This window comes from Leptonychotes weddellii, chromosome X (genome assembly GCF_054177405.1).
Source record: "Leptonychotes weddellii isolate Sample4059 chromosome X, ASM5417740v2, whole genome shotgun sequence".
NCBI lineage: Eukaryota > Metazoa > Chordata > Mammalia > Carnivora > Phocidae > Leptonychotes > Leptonychotes weddellii.
In genome coordinates, this window is record NC_138385.1 from 38,279,498 (window position 1) to 38,301,257 (window position 21,760).

Below are 21,760 nucleotides of genomic sequence, written 5' to 3' on the forward strand. Positions count from 1 at the left end.
TTTTACATTCCCACCAGCAATGCACAAGGGTTCTAGTTTCTCCACATCCTTGCCAACACTTGCTATATTCCATGCTCATGGATTTGAAGAACAAATATTGTTAAAATGTCTATACTACCCAAAGCAATCTACACATTTAATGCAATCCCTATCAAAATACCACCAGTATTTTCCTTTCCTTAAAAAATTATAGTTATCCTAATAGGTATAAAATGATATGTAGCAGCATTATCAACAATATCCAAATATGGAAAGAGCCCAAATGTCCATTGACTGATGAATGGATAAAGATGTAGTGTATATATATATACAATGGAATATTACTCAGCCATTAAAAGAATATCTTGCCATTTGCAACTATGTGGATGGAGCTAGAGTGTATTATGCTAAGTGGAATAAATCAGTCAGAGAAAGAAAAATACCATATGATTTCACTCATATGTGGAATTCAAGAAACAAAACAGATTAACATAGGGGAAGGAAGGGAAAAAAGGGAGGGAGACAAACCCTCAGAGACTCTTAACTATTGAGAACAGACTGAGGGTTGCTGGAGGGGAGGTGGGTGGGGATGGGCTAAATGGGTGATGGGTTTTAGGGACGGCACTTGTTGTGAGGAGCACTGGGGGCTATATGTAAATGATGAATCACTAAATTCTACTCCTGAACCAATATTACACTATAAGTTAACTAACTAGTATTTAAATAAAAACAAAATAAAAAATAAAATAAAATGGTATGTCATTGTGGTTTTGATTCACATTTTACTAATGACTAATGATGTTAAACATCTTTTCATGTGCTATTAACCATTTGTATATCTTCTTAGGAAAAATGTATATTTAAGTTCTTTACCCATTCTTAATTAGATTGTTTTTTTGTTATTTAGTTTTAAGAGTTCTTTACATATTCTGGATATTAATCACTTTTCAGATACATCATTTCCAAATATTTTCTCCCATTCAGTAGGTTATCTGTTCACTTTCTTGGTATTATCTTTTGAGGTGCAAAAGTTGTTAATTTTGATGAAGTCCCATTTATCTATTTTTGTTGTTTTGCCTGTGCAGTTTGGTGTCATACCCATGAAATCACCATCAAATTCAATGTCATGAAGTTTCCTTCAAATGTTTTCTTCTGAGAGTTTTATCTCTTAAATTTAAGTTATGAATTCATCTTGAATTTTTTTTTTATACAATATAAGGGTCCAACTTCCTTCTTTTGCATGTGGATATTCAGTTTCCCTGCACCATGTATTGAAAAGACTGTCTTTTCTCCATTAAAAGCTCTTGGAATCTTTGTTGGAAACCAATTGACTACTGATTTTTTGTTTATTTCTGGGCTCTCTCTACTTTATTCCATTGGTCTATGTATCCTTGTGCAAGTACCATACTGTTTTTTTGTTTTTTAAAGATTTTATTTATTTATTTGTCAGAGAGAGAGACAGAACACAAGCAGGGGGAGAGGCAGGCAGAGGGAGAAGCAGGCTCCCTGCTGAGCAAGGAGCCCGATGTGGGACTCGATCCCAGGACCCTGGGATCATGCCCTGAGCCGAAGGCAGCCGCTTAACCGACTGAGCCACCCAGGCGTCCCTAGTACCATACTGTTTTAATTGTTGTAGCTTCGTAGCAAGTTTTGAAGTTGGGAAGTGTGAGTCCTCCAACTTTTTCTTTTTCAAGACTGTTATGGTTATTAAGAGCCCCTTCCAATTCTGTATTAATTTGAGGATCAGGTTTTCCATTTCTGTGAAAAAGGTGGTTGGAATTTTCATTGCATTGAATCTGTAGATCACTTTGGATAGCACTGACATCTTAACAATGCTGTCTTTGTACCCATGAACACACAATGTCTTTCCATTTATTTAAGCCTGCTAAAATTTCCTTCAAAAAATATTTTATAGCTTTCAGCATACAAGTCTTTCACCTCTGTGGTTAGATATGTTGTAAAATATTTAATTATTATTTAATTATTTCAGATGCTATTTTAATTTTACTTGCTTTCTTAATTTCCCTTTCAGATAGTTCATTGCTGCTGTATAGAAACACAACTGATTTTTTAGTGTTGTCCTTTTACCCTGTAACTTTGCTAAATTGGATTATTAGCTCTAATAGCTTTGTTGTGGATTTTTTGGGATTCTATGTATAAAAGATCATACCAGCAGTAAACAGAGATAATTTTACTTTTTCCTTTCCAATTTGTATGTCTTTTATTTCTTTTTCTTGTAGAATAACTCTGGCTAGAACTTCTAATACAATGGTGAATAGCAGCAGTAAAAGTTGACAATCTTGACCTGTTCTTGATCTTAGAGGAAATCTAAGTCTTTCACCACTGAGTACCATGTTAGCTGTGGAATTTTCACAAGTACCTGTTATAATGTTGGTGAATTTTCCCTCTATTTCTAGGTTTCTGAGTTTTTATTTGAAAGGGTATTAGATTTTGTCAAATGCATTTCTTTGTCAACTGAGTGATAATATTGTTTTCTTCCTTTATTTCTATGAGTGGGATTGTATTACATTGATTTATTTCCTTATGTTGAAACACCCTTGAATTCCCAGGACAAATCCCATTTGGTTATGCTGAATAATCTTTTTAATATGCTTTTGGATTTGATATACTTTTAAGTTGAAGATGTTTGTGTTATATTTATAAAATGTATTAGTTTTTAATTTTTTCTTATAATATCTTTATCTAATTTTGATATCATGTTAATTCTGGCCTCACAGAAAGAGTTTTGGGAAGCATTTCTCTAATTTTTTGGAAGAATTTGAGAAGGATTGGATTAATTCTTCATTGAATGCCTAATAGAATTCACTGGTGAAAGTATCTGGTATAGTACTTTTCTGCTTGAAAGGTTTTTGATTACTGATTCAATCTCTGTTTGTTTTAGGTATTTTGAGTTTTTTTTTATTATGGTAAAAATAAATAACATAAAATTTAGCATCTAAATAAATAACATAAAATAACAAAAAACTAGCAAAATTTGTTTTAGGTATTTTGAGGGTTTTTTTATTATGGTAAAAATAAATAACATAAAATTTAGCAATTTTAAGTATACAGGTCAGTAGGTTAAGTATATTCACAGGGCGCCTGGGTGGCTCAGTTGGTTAAGCAACTGCCTTCGGCTCAGGTCATGATCCTGGAGTCCCGGGATCGAGTCCCACATCGGGCTCCCTGCTCAGCGGGGGGTCTGCTTCCCCCTCTGCCCTCTTCCCTCTTGTGCTCTCTGTCTCTCATTCTCTCTCTCTCTCAAATAAATAAATAAAATCTAAAAAAAAAAAAAAGTATATTCACATTATTGTGAAAAGATCTCCAGAAATTTTTCATCTTGAAAATCTGAAACTCTATACCAATTAATCAACTCCCCTTTCTCCCTCTCCCCAGCCCATGGAAACCACAATACTACTTTTTATGTAGCTATGACTTGACTACTTTATATACATTATATAAGCAGACTCATACACTATTCGTTTTTATGTAACTGGCTAATTTTACTTAGCATGTCATCAAGGTTACATTTGTGTTGAAGCATCTGACAGGATTTCTCTCCTTCTTAATGTTGAATAAAATTCCACTGTACACGTACACGTTCTGTTTATCTGTTCATCCTGCATTAGACATTTAAATTGCTGCAACCTCTTGGTTATTGTGATTAGTGCTGCTATTATCATGGGCATGGAGGTAGCTCTTCAAAACCTGAATTATTTCAGATATGTACTCAGAAGTAGGATAGTTAGATAGTATGGTCATTCTATTTTAAAATTTTTGAGGACCCTCCATACTGTTTTCCATGGTGGTTGCACCATTTACAATCCCACTAGCATTTCTTAAGTGTTCCAATTTTCCACATCCTTGCTGAAACTTGTTGTTATGTGTTTTTCTTTTTATAGTAGCCATCCTAATGGGTATAAGGTAGTATCACATAATGGTTTTGATTTACATTTCTTTTTTAAAAATTTTTATTATGTTAGTCACCATACAGTACATCATTAGTTTTTGATGTAGTGATTTGCATTTCTGATGATTAGTGATGTTGAGCATCTTTGCATATGCTTGTTGGCCATTTGTATATATCTTTGGAGAAATGTATATTCAAGTTTGTTACCCATTTTTTAATCAAATTATTTGATTTTTTGTTGTTGAGTTGGAGTTCTTTATAAATTCTAAATATTTATCCATTATTAGATATATAATTTGCAATTGTTTTCTCCCCTTCCATAGGTTACCTTTCATTCTGTTGATTGTGCTCTTTGATACACAGAAGTTTTTTTTGTTTGATGTAGTCCCATTTGTCTACTTTAGCTTTTGTTGCTTGTGCTTTTGGTGTCATATTGAAGAAATCATTGCCAAGTCCAATTTATGAAGATTTCCCCTTTTGTTTTCTATAAGAATTTTATAATTTGGGTTCTTACATTTAGGTCTTTAATCCATTTTGAGTTAATTTTTGTATATGGTACAAGATAAGGGCCCCAATTTCTTTTGGATATAGATACCCAGTTTTCCCATCACCATTTGTGTGTGTGTTTGTTTTTGTTTTTGCTTCCAACTGTATTAGGCTCTTTTTATTCTTTTGGTAATCTCTTCCAGAGTTGACTATTTCCATTTGTAGGTAATAAAATGTGTAAGGAATCCACTTCAAATGTTGGCACAGCTATGAGCATGGTCTTTCCCTTTACTTGAACTCAGAATTAAAACTTCTGGTTCTTGTTTTTTATATACCTGTCCCAGAGTACTTTTTCAGTGTAGAAATTATCTGCAGGCAGTCTTATGCTTCCTAGCAGTAGTCTACAACCAGGCTCTAGCTTCACCAGGACATTACACAAGATGGATTTAAATATGTATTAAACTATGAGACATTCTCTCAAATGAATTTAAATGCAATTTATTTTTAGACAACCTACATGATCTGTTTTTCTCTTAAAAACAAGGCACATGTTGTGATGAGCCCTGGGTGTTATACACAACTAACTAATGAATCATTGAACACTACATCAAAAACTAATGATGTACTATACAGTGGCTAACTGAACATAATAATAATAATAAAAAATGCTTCCACTCCAAATAAATCAAGGTCAAAATAAATGAAGAGCTCAAGATGACATCAGTGCCATTTGTCTAAGTCCTGGTGTTGTGTGGATGAAGAGCATCAGCCAGTTATGACAACAGGTGATATATCCAAAGTAATAGCCATTTCCTTAACACTTTTCCATTTCTAAAACATCCTTAAAGAAAATCATATATGGGGTCACATCATCCTTATGGTAGTCCAGCAAAGCAAACATCTGGATTCATGTTTTCACCAGTAAAGAACTGGTTTTTTGACATTAGCAAAGGTGTGCTTGATTTGTTTTGCAGCCCCTGTCATAAAAGCTTTTCATCTTTCTGGCCTCTGTTCTTCAAGTTTGCCTTTGGTTGATTTCATGTAATCTTTGATGTACTTCTTGTAGGCTTCTTTTGTAAAGCTGGTTTCCTGCAAGTGATGGTTCATGACAATATCAGCACCAGTGATTTCTGTGCTTTCAGTACCGTTGCCTTCAGGGCCTTCAGTGGAGGCATTTCCACCAATGAGCAGCAAGTCATCATTGTTACTCTCTGTCCTACTAACCATCTTCCCCTCTATCTCCAGGCACAGGCCATCCATGATCTCCTGGATCTTGCAGATATTGGAAAACATCTCATCATGGCTGATGAGGTCCGGGTAGATGATTATAATAGAAGCTGGAAAGAGAGGAGCGTGACACTAGATTAGCAGGAGCTGGGAGCTCTGAGTCCATGGTACGGCCTGGGTGGCACTCAGTGGGAGGAGAAGCAGGCAGAAAAGCTCCCATCTCTATTTGTTGATAAGACGTCCTTTCCCCATTAAATGTTCTTGGCACCTTTGTTAAATATAATTTGACCATATATGCAAAGACATATTGCTAGGATCTTTATTCTATTCCATTGGTCTATTTGTCTTATGCCTGTACAGTGTTTTGATTATTGTAACTTTGTGATGTTTTGAAATCAGGAAGTGTGTCCTCCAAATTTGTTCTTTTTCAAAGTTGTTTTGGCTATTTGAGTTCCCTTGAGATTCCATATGGATTTTAGAATGTTTTCTCTATTTCTGAAAAAAATATGTTGGGATTGTGATAGGGACTGTATTGAATCAGTAAAGCATTTTAGGTAGTATGGCCATCTTAATAATACTAAACCTTGAAATCCATAAATATGGGATGTCTTTCCATTTATTTGTGTCTTTTAAAACTTCAGCAATATTTTCTTATTTTTTTGTGTACAAGTCTTTCACCTCCATAGTTAGGTTTATTTCTAAGTATTGTATTATTTTGATGCTATTGTAAATGACATCGTTTTCTTAATTTCCTTTTTGAATTGTTCACAGTTCATGTACAGAAAAACAACTCATATTTAATTTTTGATTTTGCATCCTTCAACTTTGCTGAATTCGTTCTTTAGTTCTATCAGTGTGTGTAAATGTGTGTGCAAAATCTTTAGCATTTTCTACATATAAGATCAAGTAATCTGCAAACAGATAATTTTACTTCTTTTTAAAAGTTTTTATTTAAGGGGTGCCTGGGTGGCTCAGTTGGTTAAGCGATTGCCTTCTGCTCAGGTCATGATTCTGGAGTCTCTGGATCGAGTCCCGCATCAGGCTCCCTGCTCGGCAGGGAGTCTGCTTCGCCCTCTGACCCTCCCCCCTCTCATGTGCTCTCTCTCTCAAATAAATAAATAAAATATTTTAAAAAAAAGTTTTTATTTAAATTCCAGTTAGTTAACATACAGTGTAATATTAGTTTCAGGTGTACAACACAGTGATTCAACACTTCCATACAACACCCAGTATTCACAAGTGCTCTCCTTAATCCCCATCACCTATTTAACCCATCCCCCTTCCCACCTCCCCTCTGGTAACATCAGTTTTTTCTCTATAGTTATGAGTCTCTTTCTTCATTTGCCTCTTTTTTTCCTCTTTGCTCATTTCTTTTGTTTCTTAAATTCCACATATGAGTGAAATCATGGTATTTGTCTTTCTGTGATTGACTTATCTTGCTTAGCATAATACACACTAGCTCCATCCATGCCCTTGCAAATGGCAAGATTTTAATCTTTTTATGGCTGGATAATATTCCAGTGTGTGTTTGTGTGTGTGTGTGTATACACACACCATTCTTTATTCATCAGTCAATGGACATTTGGGCTCTTTCCGTAATTTGGCTATTGTAGAAAATGCTACTATAAACATCAGCGTGCCTGTATCCCTTTGAGTTAGTATTTTTGGGGGTAAATACGTAGTAGTGCAATTGCTGGATCTTAGGGTAGTTCTATTTTTAACTTTCTGAGGAACCTCCATACTGTTTTCCAGAGTGACAGCAACAGTTTGCATTCCCACCAATAGTGCAGGAAGGTTCCCCTTTCTCCACATCCTCACCAACACCTGTTGTTTCTTGTGTTGTTCATTTTAGCCATTCTGACAGGTGTGAGGTGATATCTCATTGTAGTTTTGATTCATATTTCCCTGATGATGAGTGATGTTGAGCATCTTTTCATGTGTCTGTTGGCCATCTGGATGTCTTCTTTGGAAAAATGTCTATTCATGTCTTCTGCCTATTTTTTAATTGGATTATTAATTTTTGGGGTGTTGAGTTGTATAAGTTATTTATATATTTTTGATAATAACCCTTTATCAGATATGTCAATTCCAAATATTTTCTCCCATTCAGTAGGTTGCCTTTTAGTTTTGTTGATTGTTTCCTTTCCTGTGCAAAGCTTTTTATTTTGATGAAGTCCCAACAGTGTATTTTTGCTTTTGCTTCCTTTGCCTCTGGAGACATATCCAGAAAGAAGTTGCTATGACAGATGTCAAAGAGGTTACTGCCTGTGTTCTCCTCTAGGATTTTTATGGTTTCAGGTCTCACATTTAAGTCTTTAATTCATTTTGAATTTATTTTTGTGTGTGGTGTAAGAAAGTGGCCCAGTTTCATTCTTTTGCATGTTGCTCTCCATAGACTTTTATATTTTTTAATGTATGCATTAACAGCTATAATTTCTCTGTTAGCATGGGTTTTGCTGCATCTCATATATGTTGGTATGTTGTGTTTTTGTTTTCATTCATCTTTAAGTATTTTCTAATTTTCCTAGTAATTTCATTTTTGACCTATTTGTTATTTGATCTTGTTTAATTTCCACAATTTGTGAATTTTCCAGTTTTCCTTCTTTTATTGATTTCTAAGTTAATGCCACATCATTGAAGAAGATATTTTGTATATCTTTCTTTTTAAATAAATCAAGACTTGTTTTATGGCTTAACATACAGTCTTTTTTGGAGAATGTCCTATGTGCACTTGAGAATAACATGTATTCTGCTTTTGTTGAGTAGAGTGTTCTGTATTGTTGATTAGGTCTAGTTCGTTTATTATGTTGTTCAAGTTTTTTATTTCCTTACTTATCTTCTACCTACTTTACCCACACATTACAGAAAATGATGTATTGAGTCTTTATTACTGTAGAAGTATTTCTCCCTACAATTCTTCAATTTTTGCTTCATAAAGTGTCTATTAGGTATGTAAATATTTGTATTTGTTATATCTTCTTACTGTATTGACCCTTTATTAATATAAAATGTCCTGTTTTTTATAATCGCTTAAAATCTATGTCTATTATTTCTGGTATTAGTATAGCCAATACAGCTTTCTATTGGTTGCTATTTGTATGGAATATCTTTTTCCGTTCTTTCATTTTCAATCTGTCTGTCTTTGGAGATAAAGTGAGTCTCTTATGGAGAGCATGTAGATGGATCATGTTTTTTTATTCTCTTCTACAAATCTATTTATTTTGATGGGAGTGTTTCATCCATTTATATTTAATTATTGATAAGAATAGGCTTACCTCTGCCATTGTTATTTATTATAAGTCTTATAGCTTTTACACCCCTCATTTCCTCCATTATTGCCTTCTTTTGTATTGAATTGATTTTTGTAATAAAATATTTAACTGCCTTCTCATTTTCTTTTGGATATATTTTATAGATATTTTCTTTGTGGTTACCATGGGGATTACATTTAACATTCTAAAGTCATAACAATCTAATTTGAATTCATTCCAACTGAACTCCAGTAGCCTACAAAACTTTCCTCCATACAGCTCCATCACCCTTCTTTCTGTTATTATCACAGATTATATCTTTACACATTGTGCACCCAAAAGCATAGCTTAATGATTGCTTTTTTACTTGTGTTTTAAATAGTATTTTAAAATGTGGAGTTACTACCCCAAATAAAATGATACTAGCTTTTGAAATTGCCCTGTATTTATTTTTACTATAGGTCTTTATTTCTTCATTTCTTTATTTCTAGTATCCTTTTCATTTTAATTTGCTCCCTTCAGCATTTCTTGCAGGGTATATCTTGTGGAAATGATCACCTTCAACTTTTGTTTATCTGAGAATGTTTTAATTTCTCTCTATTTTTTTTAAAATAGTATTTGCCCTATAAAGAATTCTTGGTATAATTTTTTCCTTCAGCATTTTGAATATATAAACTCACTACATTTTGGCCTCCAAGGTGTTTGATGCTGATAATCTTAAGGAGGATGCGTTGTATGTGACAAGTCACTTTTCTTTTCCTGCTTTCAAGATTCTCTTTGTCTTTTTCCTTTGGTAGTTTGATTATAATGTGTCAGTGTGGATCAGTTTGTTTTTCCTACATGGAGTTCATTGAGCCTCTTAGATTTGTATGTGCATATCTTTAATCAAATCTGTAAAGTTTTCAGCCATTATTTCTTTGGATAATTTCTGCTCTTTTTTTTTCTTTCAAGTTTTTATTTAAATTCCAGTTAGTTAACATACAGTGTAATATTAGTTTCAGGTGTAGAATTTAGTAACTCATCACTTATATACAACACCCAGTGCTCATCACAAGTGCCCTCCTTAATACCCATCACCCATTTAACGCCCCCCCCTCCTCTCCAGCAACCCTCAGTTTGTTCTCTATAGTAAGGGTCTGTTTTCTGGTTTGCCTCTCTCTTTCCCCGTCCTCTGTTCATCTGTTTTTTCTTAAATTCCACAATTGATTGAAATCATATGGTAGTTATCTTTCTCTGACTTATTTCACTTAGCAGCAAAGGAAACAATCAACAAAACTAAGTCAACCTGAATGGGAGAAGATATTTGCAAATGACATATCTGATAAACCATTAGTATCCAAAATAAATATAGAACTTATAAAACTCAATACCCAAAAAACAAATCTCTGCTCCTATCTCTCTTCTCTGGAATTCCTACAATTGTATATGTTGGTCTATTGGTCAGCTTGATGGTGTCCCACAGGTGTTTTAGGTTCTGTTCACTTTTCTTCATATTTTTTCTTCCTATTCATGAGACTCAATAATTTCCATTGCCCTTACTTCAAATTAACTGATTCTTTTCACTGCTTTCTCAAATATGTCTTTGAGCTTCTAAAGTATATTTTCATTTCAGTTATTTTAGCTTTCAATTCCAAAATTTCTTTTTGGCTTCTTTTTATTATTTCTCTTTATTGATAACCTCATTTTGTTCATACATTATTCCTTTCTCTGTCCATGTCTTCTGTTAGCTTTTTGAGCATCTATAAGACAGTTGTTTTGAAGTCTTTTTTAATGTGTGAAACCTGTGCTTCCTCAGGTAAGTTTTCTGTAGATTTATTTTGTTCCTTTGAATGAGCCACACTCTCGTGTTTCTTTGTATGCCTTATGATCTTTTGTTGAAAACTGAACATTTGAATCTTATAATGTAGTAACTTTGGAAATTAGATTCTCTTTGCCATATCCAGGATTTTGCTGTTTTTTTATGTTATGGTTGTAGGGTGCCTCTTTGCTGGAAATCAGCCTGAGGTGAAAGTTTAAAGTCTTTTCAGGGCTTTTCTGAGACTGTGTCTTTCCTTGTACATGCACAGTGGCTTTCTAAATTATCGTGTATATGCAGTTGTTTTGAATGCCCCCCCTCCCGCCCAAATACCCCAGGTGCATCTCCTCTACATACCTTGGAAGCCACCTTAGCTGGTAGGTGCGAAACAATGACCAGCCTCTGTACTTGCATCTCAGTGATCTGAAACTATCAAAAATCAGAACACAAACACCAATTCTTAGAGGACAATGTCTTTGCTGTCCACCTTGGCTCCAGCAAGTCATGTTTCAAATGCAGGTTTGTGTCCCACAGCTGCCTGCCATGAGCCTGGAGATTGGAGAATTAGTAGATGCTACCAAACTGAAGGCTGAAATTGACTATAATCCATAGTTTATCAGCTAAGTTTTCCCCTGAAAGCTGCAAAAGTTCAAATAGAATCCATAATTTCAATCTAGTTACTTCAGACAATTTTTACCAGTAAAATTATTTTCTAAGTGGAGAGATGGTTTCATGGTACTTTCTGCTCCACCATCTTCCCTGATATTACTCCCCAGATACCATTTTTGAATAATGTCATGCCATCTTTATTATATATAAAATCTCTGTATTTATTTTGGTCAGTTTCTGATTTCTAATCTGTTCTATAGTTCTATTTTTAACTCATCACCAAATCATCTCATTATTGTAGTTTCATGATAAACACTTATACATTTTAATTTCAATATCATATTTTGAATGTAAGGTCTGATTGAGGTATTTGTGTTACACTAAGGAAGAATGAAATATAAGACACTAGTGAAATGCATGGTTCCTTCTAGTTTTCACAATCACTGTGAAATTCAGTCTGTGTATTTTATCACTTTAACCTAGTGTCTAGCATAGTGCTAATCACAGTCACTACTTGACAGAGATGAGGATTGCTGGGTTTTGTCTCTCAGATAGCAGCTCTTCATGCATGGAAGTCCTGCCCTCAGCTGGCTAGATGGTCACACACTCTGAGTACTCTTCCCTGTTAACTGCTTTTGCCTTTTCTTTCAGATTCCAAAGACAGGAGCCCACAGGAGAACCTAACCCTTTGCCTTCCTGGTGTGATGCTGTCTAGTCTGGAGAATATGAGGCAATTCTTGTGATATTTATAAAATTATCTGGAGAGGAGTGAAGCTGTTGGCATCTAATATTTGAGTGAGTCTTTTTAAGTGAATACACTGTCCCTTCTCATTGGCATCTGCATTCCCTTTAGAATCCTAGAGCTCACCATTATTTGTGGTTTAGATGCTGCCAATAGCATTTATTAGTGCTAAACTGTCACTTTTTTGTTATTAATATGAAATAGACAGACTGTCTAATGTTTTAAGCCATGATAACCATCATCATACACACATTTTATCTTGTCTCATTTGTCTACTTAATTTCCTAATTATGTATTTCCACGAGTGCTGGACCCGAAAATATGGACCTCCTCTGTTTATTTATATTATAAAATTATTTCTGCATTAAAGTCATATCATAGAACAGTCCTTGCAGCAAGTTATTGGCATGCTTGTTTACTCAATTCCTCTTATTTTATGTATCCAACATTTAATATGAAAAGCCTCACCAATGTCATAAATGAAAACCAGTATTTTTTTCATTACATATGAATTTAAAGATTCTTTTAATTCTTTTAATATTTTAGTTGGTCAATCTTTATTTCTTGTTTTGTTACAATTCATATTCTTTAATCATTTTCCCTCTCCTGGTCCTAAGATAAATACCAAAGTTGGTTAAATCCAAGCCTTGTGGTCTTGTCATGAATGACTACAAAGCTGCTTTGGGAGGCACTTATGCATAAATTCTTGTCTATTACTGATCACTTGTAAGGCAACTAACTATGGCTAAAGCTTGGAAGATGGTCCTTGACAGAAACTAGACCCTATTCTTTTGTGAAATGTCAGGATGGTTACATTTCTCACTCCCCGATGCCTTTATATTTAATTCCAATCTGTATATTGTAAATTGGTAAAACTTTTCTGGGTGCCACCTGTGAAACTGAATTAAATTTAGGCATTCTATTTGAGTCAGCATTGCTACTTAAAAAAGTGAATCCTAATGTCATAGTAAAGGATGTTTCCAAAAATTTAATTAAAATTGTCATCCTTTAGTCACCAGCTTAACTCATCTGTTACGAGATGGATGGAATTTATTTATTTTTTATTTTTTAAAAGGTTGTATTTATTTGTCAGGGAGAAAGAGCATGCGCACAAGCAGGGGGAGCAGCAGGCAGAGGGAAAAGCAGGTTCCCTGCTGAGCAAGGAGCCCAATATGGGACTCAATCCTGGGACCCCAGGATCATAACCTGAGCCAAAGGCAGACGCTTAACCCACTGAGCCACCCAGGTTCCCAGGATGGATGGAATTTAGAAACGACAGGGGTAGGACAGCAATAAAGTTCCAAGGGGAAGCAAATTTGACAGATATCAACAGATGTGTAGTGTGCATGTGCACTTACACATATGCTCAGTGCATACTCACATATACACACAGTCCTGTAGGTCCTGTTATTATAATCATAAATTTGCAGGGGGAAGGAGGAAACCTGTTGATTCTTTGGCAGAATGAGTCAAATGATACACCTGAAACATATACTTTAACAAATGAAATAACTAAAAGAATGTTAGTATTTATTTCCTATTGCTAGTGTAAAAAATTGCCACAGATTGGGTGGCTGATAACAGAAATTTATTCTCACAATTGTGGGGAGCAGAAATGCAAAATCAGTATCACTAGGCCAAAAGCAAGGTGTTGGTAGTGCCATGCTTCCTCCAGAGGTTCTCAGGAACAATCCCTTTCTTGCCTCTTCCAGCATCCGGTGGCTGCTAGCATTCCTTGGCTTGTGGTTACATTACCCCAATCTCTGCCTCTGTGGTCATATTGTCTTCTTCCCCTTCTGTGTGTTTTCTCTTCTGTGTGAAGGTCCCTCTAAATCTCTCTTAAAAAGAAATTTATGATTCCATTCAGAGCCCTCTACTAATTCAGGATAATCTGCCCATCTCAATTTCCTTAACTTAATCAAATCCCAAAAGACCCTTTTTTTTGCCATATATGGTAACATTCACAGGTTCCAGGAGTTAAAACATTGGTATCTTTTGGGAGGCAATTTTCAGCCTACCACAGTGTTCATTGCTGTATATTTTGTAGGAGGAAAAGTGAAAATCATCCTAAATGGTCAACTACATGAAATAGTTCAATGATGTCACAGTCATAAGATAGAATGCTTTGTGACCACTGAAATTACTTACGATGGAAACAATTACTTTTTTCTCTGTAAAACTACACACACACACAAAATATAAAGAATGTTAAGTGAAGTAAGTCAAGCAGAGAAAGACAATTATCATATGGTTTCACTCATACGTGGAACGTAAGCAATAGCACGGAGGACCATAGGGGAAGGGAGGGAAATCCAAATGGGGAGAAATAAGAGAGGGAGACAAACCATGAGAGACTATGGACCTCAGGAAACAATCTGAGGGTTTCAGAAGGGAGGGGGGTGGGGGGATGGGGTAATAGGGTGATGGGTATTGAGGAGGACATGTGCTGTGATGAGCACTGGGTGTTATACGTACCTAATGAATCACTGAACACTACATCAGAAACTAATTATGTACTATACAGTGGCTAATGGAACATAATAAAAAAAAAAGCAGGACAAAAAAATAAATAAAATAAAAAGCAAAAAAAAAAACAAAAAAAACAAAACCCACAAAACAAAACAAAAAACAAAACAGCCAGTGTTTGCAAAGGTGTGGGGAACTAGACACTGCAATATGCTGTTGGCTGAAATATATATTACAACATTTGGATGATCTATTAGAAATAAATAGTAAAATATACAATGTTCAGGCCTTTTGGTAAAAGTTTTAGGTCTAGAACTTTTCATGTAGATATACATACTTCCTTCTGAAGTGCAAATTGTACAGAGAAAGTTGATCACTGTAGCTAGTTTGTAGTAGTAGAAATGGGAAAGAAGCACAATGTTCCTCACTCAGGAACAAATGGAAGAGTAGGAAATCTTTAAAAAGAGAAAGAGATTAAATCTGTACTTTAAATGGAAAGACAGGCATGATATATTAAATGAAAACCATGGAAAGATAGACTAGATACATCGTTAACCTAAAATCAAGACCCACACTATTTTCTGTAGAGATGGAAAAAGAAAGAAGACACAAGGGATAAATGCTTCTGTGTTGTTGGAATTAATTTACAACAAACATCTATTACTTTTGTAGCCAGAAAGAAGTTATTGAGTTAAAAACCTGAAAATATGGGAAATAGTGTGATGTATCTTGACAAGGCTGGTTCTCCCCCTCCCAAAGAGTTTCCTTGTCTATAAAATAAAAAAATCTTCATAGTAGTTCCTTAAAGATGTAATGACATAATATTTGTTAGAAACAAGGATGATGAAAATTTAACCCCAAGATATTAATGAAATTGCGGTAAAATATTTTTATTATTCAGTTGTAAACATTTTATAACCTCCACTTTGAATTCTTTAATCCATAGATTGTGAAGTGTGCCTAAATTTCAAAATATTTTTTTGTTTGAAGTTATCATTTTGCTATGACAGAGAGAGAACACAAGCGGGGGAGCAGCAGAGGGGGAGGGAGAAGCAGGTTCTCCACTGAGCGGGGAGCCTGACGTGGGACTCGATCCCAGGAGCTTGGGATCATGACCTGAGCCGAAGGCAGACGCTTAGCCAACTGAGCCACCCAGGTGCCCCTTGGTTTCTAACTTACTTGTATAGTGGTCAAATAACATAATCTATATAACCATTCTTTGAGATTTGTTGAGATTTGTTTTATAACTCTTTCAGTAAATGCTCCAGTTTTGTTTTAAAGAATGTATATACTCAAATTGTTAGGTGCAGTGTCTTACATGCTTTCTTTAAATAAAACTTATTTTGTTGCTGAAATGTTCTATCACTTGTTTCTTATTGTTCCTTGATGTAACAATTAGTCTTTAAATCTCCCACTGTGATTATGGGCATAACTATTTCTTCATATAATTCCTTGAATATTTGTTTATACATCTTGAAGTTATTTTATTAGGTAAATACAAAATGTAACTGTTATGTATTCCTGATAAATTAGACATTTTATCATAAAGTTACCATCTTGATCAAATTCTATTTTTCACAGTTTAATAAAGTTACATCAGAATTTTTTATTAGCTAGTATGATACATAATTTTTTATTCTCTTAATTTTGATAATTTTGTATCCTTCTTTTAGATACATTTTTTTGCAAACAAGATACACTTGGATTCTTTCTGCAACCAGTTTGAAAATCTTTGTCCTTTGAATGTTAATCTTGTTACATTTTTGTAATGAATAATATATTTACATTTATTTTCCATTTTGTTTTGTGCTTTCTACCTTTCTAAACTCATCTGCTTTTCTCTCCTTTGCTGCTTCTGAATTGACTTGAATATTTTTTCTTATTCTGTTTTAAAAATCTGCTAATTCAAAAGCTGTATGTTCTATTTCTATTATTTTAGTGGTTACCTTATACATTCTTACTGAAAAGAATAAAAACCTTCCAAACTCAAAACACTTTAAACTCTAATCACCTCCCAAATCACATTCTTGTCATGTATTTCTTTGCTATGTTTTCGTCTCGCAAGATATCATTATTTTTTATGCCAATATTTCTTTAGATTTACACATATTTTTGCTTTTATTGCTTTTCATTCCTTTTTACATCTCAAGTCATCCTCTTCTGCCTGATTTACAATTTTAAAATTTCTTTTAGTGAATTTGCTTTTGGAAAATCTATTACTATTTATCTGAAATGTCTGTATTTCAACATCATTCTTGCATTAATTTTTAATGAACATTTAGAATATACATTAAAATCCAGAATAGAAAACACCTTTATACCTACCTGGATTCAATAAAGGAGGGCACGTGATGTGATGACCACTGGGTGTTATATGCAACTGATGAATCATTGAACACTACATCTGAAACTAATGATTTACTATATGTTGGCTAATTGAATTTAAATAAAAATAAAATAAAATAAATGAATAAATAAATACATATTTATCTTTTTTACATTTTTTTGGCCTAAGCCTTTAAAAATAAGTTACACCAAAACATGTAAGCCTAAATAATTTAACATACATCTTCAAACTATAAGAACATTCTCCTACATAACCAAACTACCGTTATCACTAGCAGTAAGATTAACTATAATTCTCTATATCTGATCCATTCCAAATTAAAATTTTCCCAGTTGTTCCAAAATGTGGTTTATAGCAGTTTTACAAACCAGGTTCCAATCAAGAATCACACATGCATTAGTTGTCATATTTCTTGAATCTCATTTAATCTACCATAGTTTCTCCTCTCGGCTTTTTCCCCATGACACTGACTTTCTGAAGAAATTGTGATGATTATTTTGAACAATATCCTACATTCTTAATTTGACTGAATATTCATGATATTGTTTCACTTGTCTTGTGTCGTATGTTTCCTATACCCTAAAAATTAGATCCAAAAGCTAGATTCATGTAACTATTTTTTCTCTCTCATTCTCTGGGGGTAGCATTCTACATTGATAGGTTTGTCTCTTTTACATTGAGGGTTTAATTCCATTGTGTTCTGGCTTCCATTGATACTGTTGAGAATCAGCTGCATGTATAAATGGTATTCCTTTGAAGGCAATTTATTTTCTCTAGCTCATATTAAGCTCCTCTTAATTTCGTATATATGAGTTTGATGTCTACAATTTTACTATGATATGTATAGTTGCTTAAGATTCTTAAGTTTTTCTTAAGTTGCTTTAGATTCACTGGGGTTTCTGAAGATGTGGCTTCTATGTTTTTCATTAATTCTGAAATATTCTCAATCATTGTCTCTTCAAATGTTGCCTCTTATTCCTTCTTTTCCTTCTATATGAAATATTCTCTTATTGCTAACTGCAGAAAAAAATAATCAAACCTAAATTCCACTTAATGAATTTTCTCTTCATGTGAATTTAATGTTATAAAATATCAATTTCAATTAGTATACACTGTCATTTGCAGAACTTCAGTTTGTATTTTTTCTAATATATTTAGGGTTTTTGTTGGCACTTAATTGATAATTTCATTTCTTTTTTCTAGAAACCTGTTAAATATTTTTAATACTCCATGATTGAAAATTCCAAACTCCAAAGTTCCTGAGAGTTTTGATTCTTAGAGGACTAGGTCTTGAATCTAATTTCCTCATGTGTCTTTTGTGATTTTTGATTGTGAAGTACATATTTTCCTTGGAAATAAATCTATTGTAATTCTTTAAGGCCTAAGGTAAAGGTACATCTCCTCCAGGGATTTGCTTGTTTGAGCAATGTACCTAGGTTCATAACTTTTTTGGAACCTCAAAATTGTCTACATATTTATTAGACCACCTAAACAGAGTGACATGAAACTTCTAATATGTGTGTGAGTTGGCTTGATTGAAAATTTTCATGGTTGTGATGTCATTGAAAATGGTGGAGTAAGAAACTCCAAAACACTGTTCTTTACTAAAAGAAGAAATTAAAGTGGCAAAAACTGTCAAAAGCAAATGTTTTATAAAACTGTAATCTAATAAAAAAAATACTTACAATAACCAAGGGAACGTTTAATGAGGAAAAAAACTGCTAATTTTCAGTAACAGTGTTGTAGCCTTTTAACTTACCACATACCATCCTACACTACCTAGCTCATAGGCAGCCATGGGGATGGCTGCCTGTGTTCTTGGTTTACCTTGCTTGATCCAGAGGGCAACACAGATCTTATTCTCAAAGAAATGTGTGTTTGTTACCTCACCTCTCTGAAGGTTCCCCAAGGCATTGTCTGAAGACTTGACTTTCTTTTTTTTATCTATCATGTAATTTTCTTTTTTTTTTTAAATTTTTTAAATTTTAATATGTTATGTTAGTCACCATACAATACATCATTAGTTTTTGATGTGGTGATCCATGATCCATTGTTTTCATATAACACCCAGTGCTCTGCCATGGAATTTTCTTAAAGAAGTGGATTATCAGGCAGCACTTGTTGAAATCATTTATAGATAAACACACTGCTCCAACCACGTGGGATAAGCAATAAACAGACCAAAAAGCTTGGAAAGGAAAGGAAAAGGCTAGGGAAAGAGATACATGGGAGAATTAGGGCTTTTAAAAGCACCCAGATATAACAAAAAAGTCTAGAAAGCCACACATATGCTGAGAAAATACTGAAAAGATCCTAAGACTTTATCTCCTGCTGTGTGGGTAGGAAGTGAAGGAAGAAGGAAAAATGTAAATTGCAGATCTAAGCATTGAAGGAATGCCCCAACACAGCAAAAACTGGGAAAGTGTCTTTTAAATTTTTTTGGCTACAGATATTTAAGGAAATATCTGTCAAATTCCTAGCTGACTGCTAAGATAACAGAAGAGAGACTTTGGAGACCAAAAATGACAAAGAATACAGTCTTTAAAAAACAATTTAGAAAAGTCATTAAACAAACAAAAAATTACAACACACAACAAGGTGCAACAAAAAGCCATGGAAAGAAAACCTGATTTATAGAGTAACCACATTATAATATTCCATATGTCTAGTTTTCAAAAGAAAATGAAGCATGTAAAGAAACAAGTCTACCCCTTTTACAAGAAGAAAAAAGAAAAGAAAAGAAAACAAGGTAGAAACTGTCCCTGAGTAAGCCCAAACATTGGACTTAAAGACTTTAAAGCAAGTATCCTAAGCATGTGGAAAAAGTTAAAGGAAGGCATGAAAAAAAGGCAATCAAAAGCTGGAGAACAATGTCTCAAGAAATAGAGAATATCAATAAAGAGATAGAAACCATAAAAACAAGAAACAAAGTTTCTATAGATAAAAAAAAAAATACTTGAAATGAAAAATTCATTAGAAGAGTTCAAGAGCAGATTTGAGCAGTTAGAAGAAAAAAATCAGCAAACTTAAAAATAGTTCAATTGAGAATATTCAGTTTCAGGAACAGAAAGTAAAAAGAATGGAGAAAAATGAACACAGTCTAAGATACCTCTGGAGAAACATCAAGCACACCAACATACAAATAATGGGAGTCACAGGGGGAAAAGAGAGAAAGAAGCAGAAATAGTATTTAAAGAAATAATTGTTTAAAATTCCCATATTTTGATATGTGACATAAATCTACATTTTAAGTAGCTCAATGAATTTCAAGTATGAAAAACCAAAGATAGCCACACGAGCCATACTATAATCAAACTGTCAAAAACTAAAGGCAAGGAGAATCTTGAAAGTATCAGGAGAGTAACAACCTATGACAAATAAGGGATTCTCAGTGGGAAAAAGTCAATTTCTCATGAGAAATAGGAAAGCCAGAAGGCATTTGGATGGCATATTTAAATTGCTGAAAGAAAAACCTGTCAAATAAGAATTATGTATGTAGCAAAAATATATCTCAAAGATAAAAAAAGGCATTAAGATATTCCCAGATAAATACAAACAAAAAGCTTCTGTTGTTAGTAGATTTGCCCTACAAGAAATGCTAAAGGGAGTACTTCAAGCTGAAATGAAAGAACACTAGACAGTAACATGATGTCTTCTGAAGAAATAAGGAATATGGGTAAAGGTAAGTACATAGGTAAACATGAAAAAGCCAGTATTACCATACTATTGGTTTATAATTCTTGTTTTAATTTAAAATACAGATACATAAAACAATAATTATAAAACTGTTAATGGGCAGGGCACACATGTATACAAATAATCTGTAACAGTAACAAGATGGGGGGATTGAAATCATAGGAATAGAAACTTTGTATATTATTGAAAGTAAATTGGTACTAATTCAAACTAGGTTTTTATAAATTTAGGATATTAATTGTAATCCCCAAGTTAACAAATAAGAAAATAACTAAAAAATATATAGAAAAGAAAATGAGAGTTGAATCAAAATGCTTCACTAGGAAAAAAATCAAGTGCAAAAGAAAACAGTAATGGAGGAAGTGAAGAGCAAAAAAGATATGACATATAGAAAACAAATAGCAAAGAAGTAGAAGTAAGAATAGCAAAGTAGAAGTAGAAGTCATTCATCATTAATAATTACTTTCACTATAAATGGATTAAACTTCAATCAAAAGGCAGAGAATGGAAAAATGGATTTAAAAATGAAGTCACGATCCAACTACATGCTGCCTACAAAAGATTCACTTTAATTTTAATTTCATTATAGGTAATGTACACTGTTATATTATTTTCAGGTGTATAATATAGTGATTCAAAAATTTTATGTTAGTGCTTATCAAGATAAGCAAACTCTTTTTTTTAAAAAAAGATTTTATTTATTTATTTGACAGAGAGAGACACAGCGAGAGAGGGAACACAAGCAGGGGGAGTGGGAGAGGGAGAAGCAGGCTTCCGGCAGAGCAGGGAGCCCCCGATGCGGGGCTCGATCCCAGGACCCTGGGATCATGACCTGAGCCGAAGGCAGACGCTTAATAACTGAGCCACCCAGGCACCCCAAGATAAGCATACTCTTAATCCCATTCACCTATTTCATCCATACCCCCCCCACCTAATATCCTGTAAGTATGAGTTTGTTCTCTATTGTTAAAAGTCTGTTTTTTGGCAGTATGGAGGTTCCTCAAAAAGTTGAAAATAGAGCTACCATATGATCCAGCAATTGCACTACTGGGTATTTACCCCAAAGATACAAAAGTAGGGATCCGAAAGGGTACGTGCACCCCGATGTTTATAGCAGCAATGTCCACAATAGCCAAACTGTGGAAAGAGCCAAGATGTCCATCAACAGATGAATGGATAAAGAAGATGTGGTATATATATACAATGGAATATTATGCAGCCATCAAAAGGAATGAGATCTTGCCATTTGCAA

General features: G+C 33.9%; 1 long non-coding RNA gene and 1 pseudogene across 1 annotated transcript; both read right to left on the reverse strand.

Moving 5' to 3' along the window:
- Nucleotides 1–4,346: 4,346 nt before the first annotated feature.
- LOC145717805 (translationally-controlled tumor protein-like) lies at nucleotides 4,347–9,353 on the reverse strand (annotated as a pseudogene).
- A 4,155-nt stretch (nucleotides 9,354–13,508) lies between these two features.
- Nucleotides 13,509–21,752, reverse strand: LOC145717806 (uncharacterized). The gene is made up of 2 exons (XR_014141242.1): nucleotides 16,791–21,752; nucleotides 13,509–13,837 (listed from the first exon to the last, which is right to left on the reverse strand). It is a non-coding gene; the product is annotated as an uncharacterized LOC145717806 (long non-coding RNA).
- Between the last annotated feature and the right edge of the window lie 8 nt (nucleotides 21,753–21,760).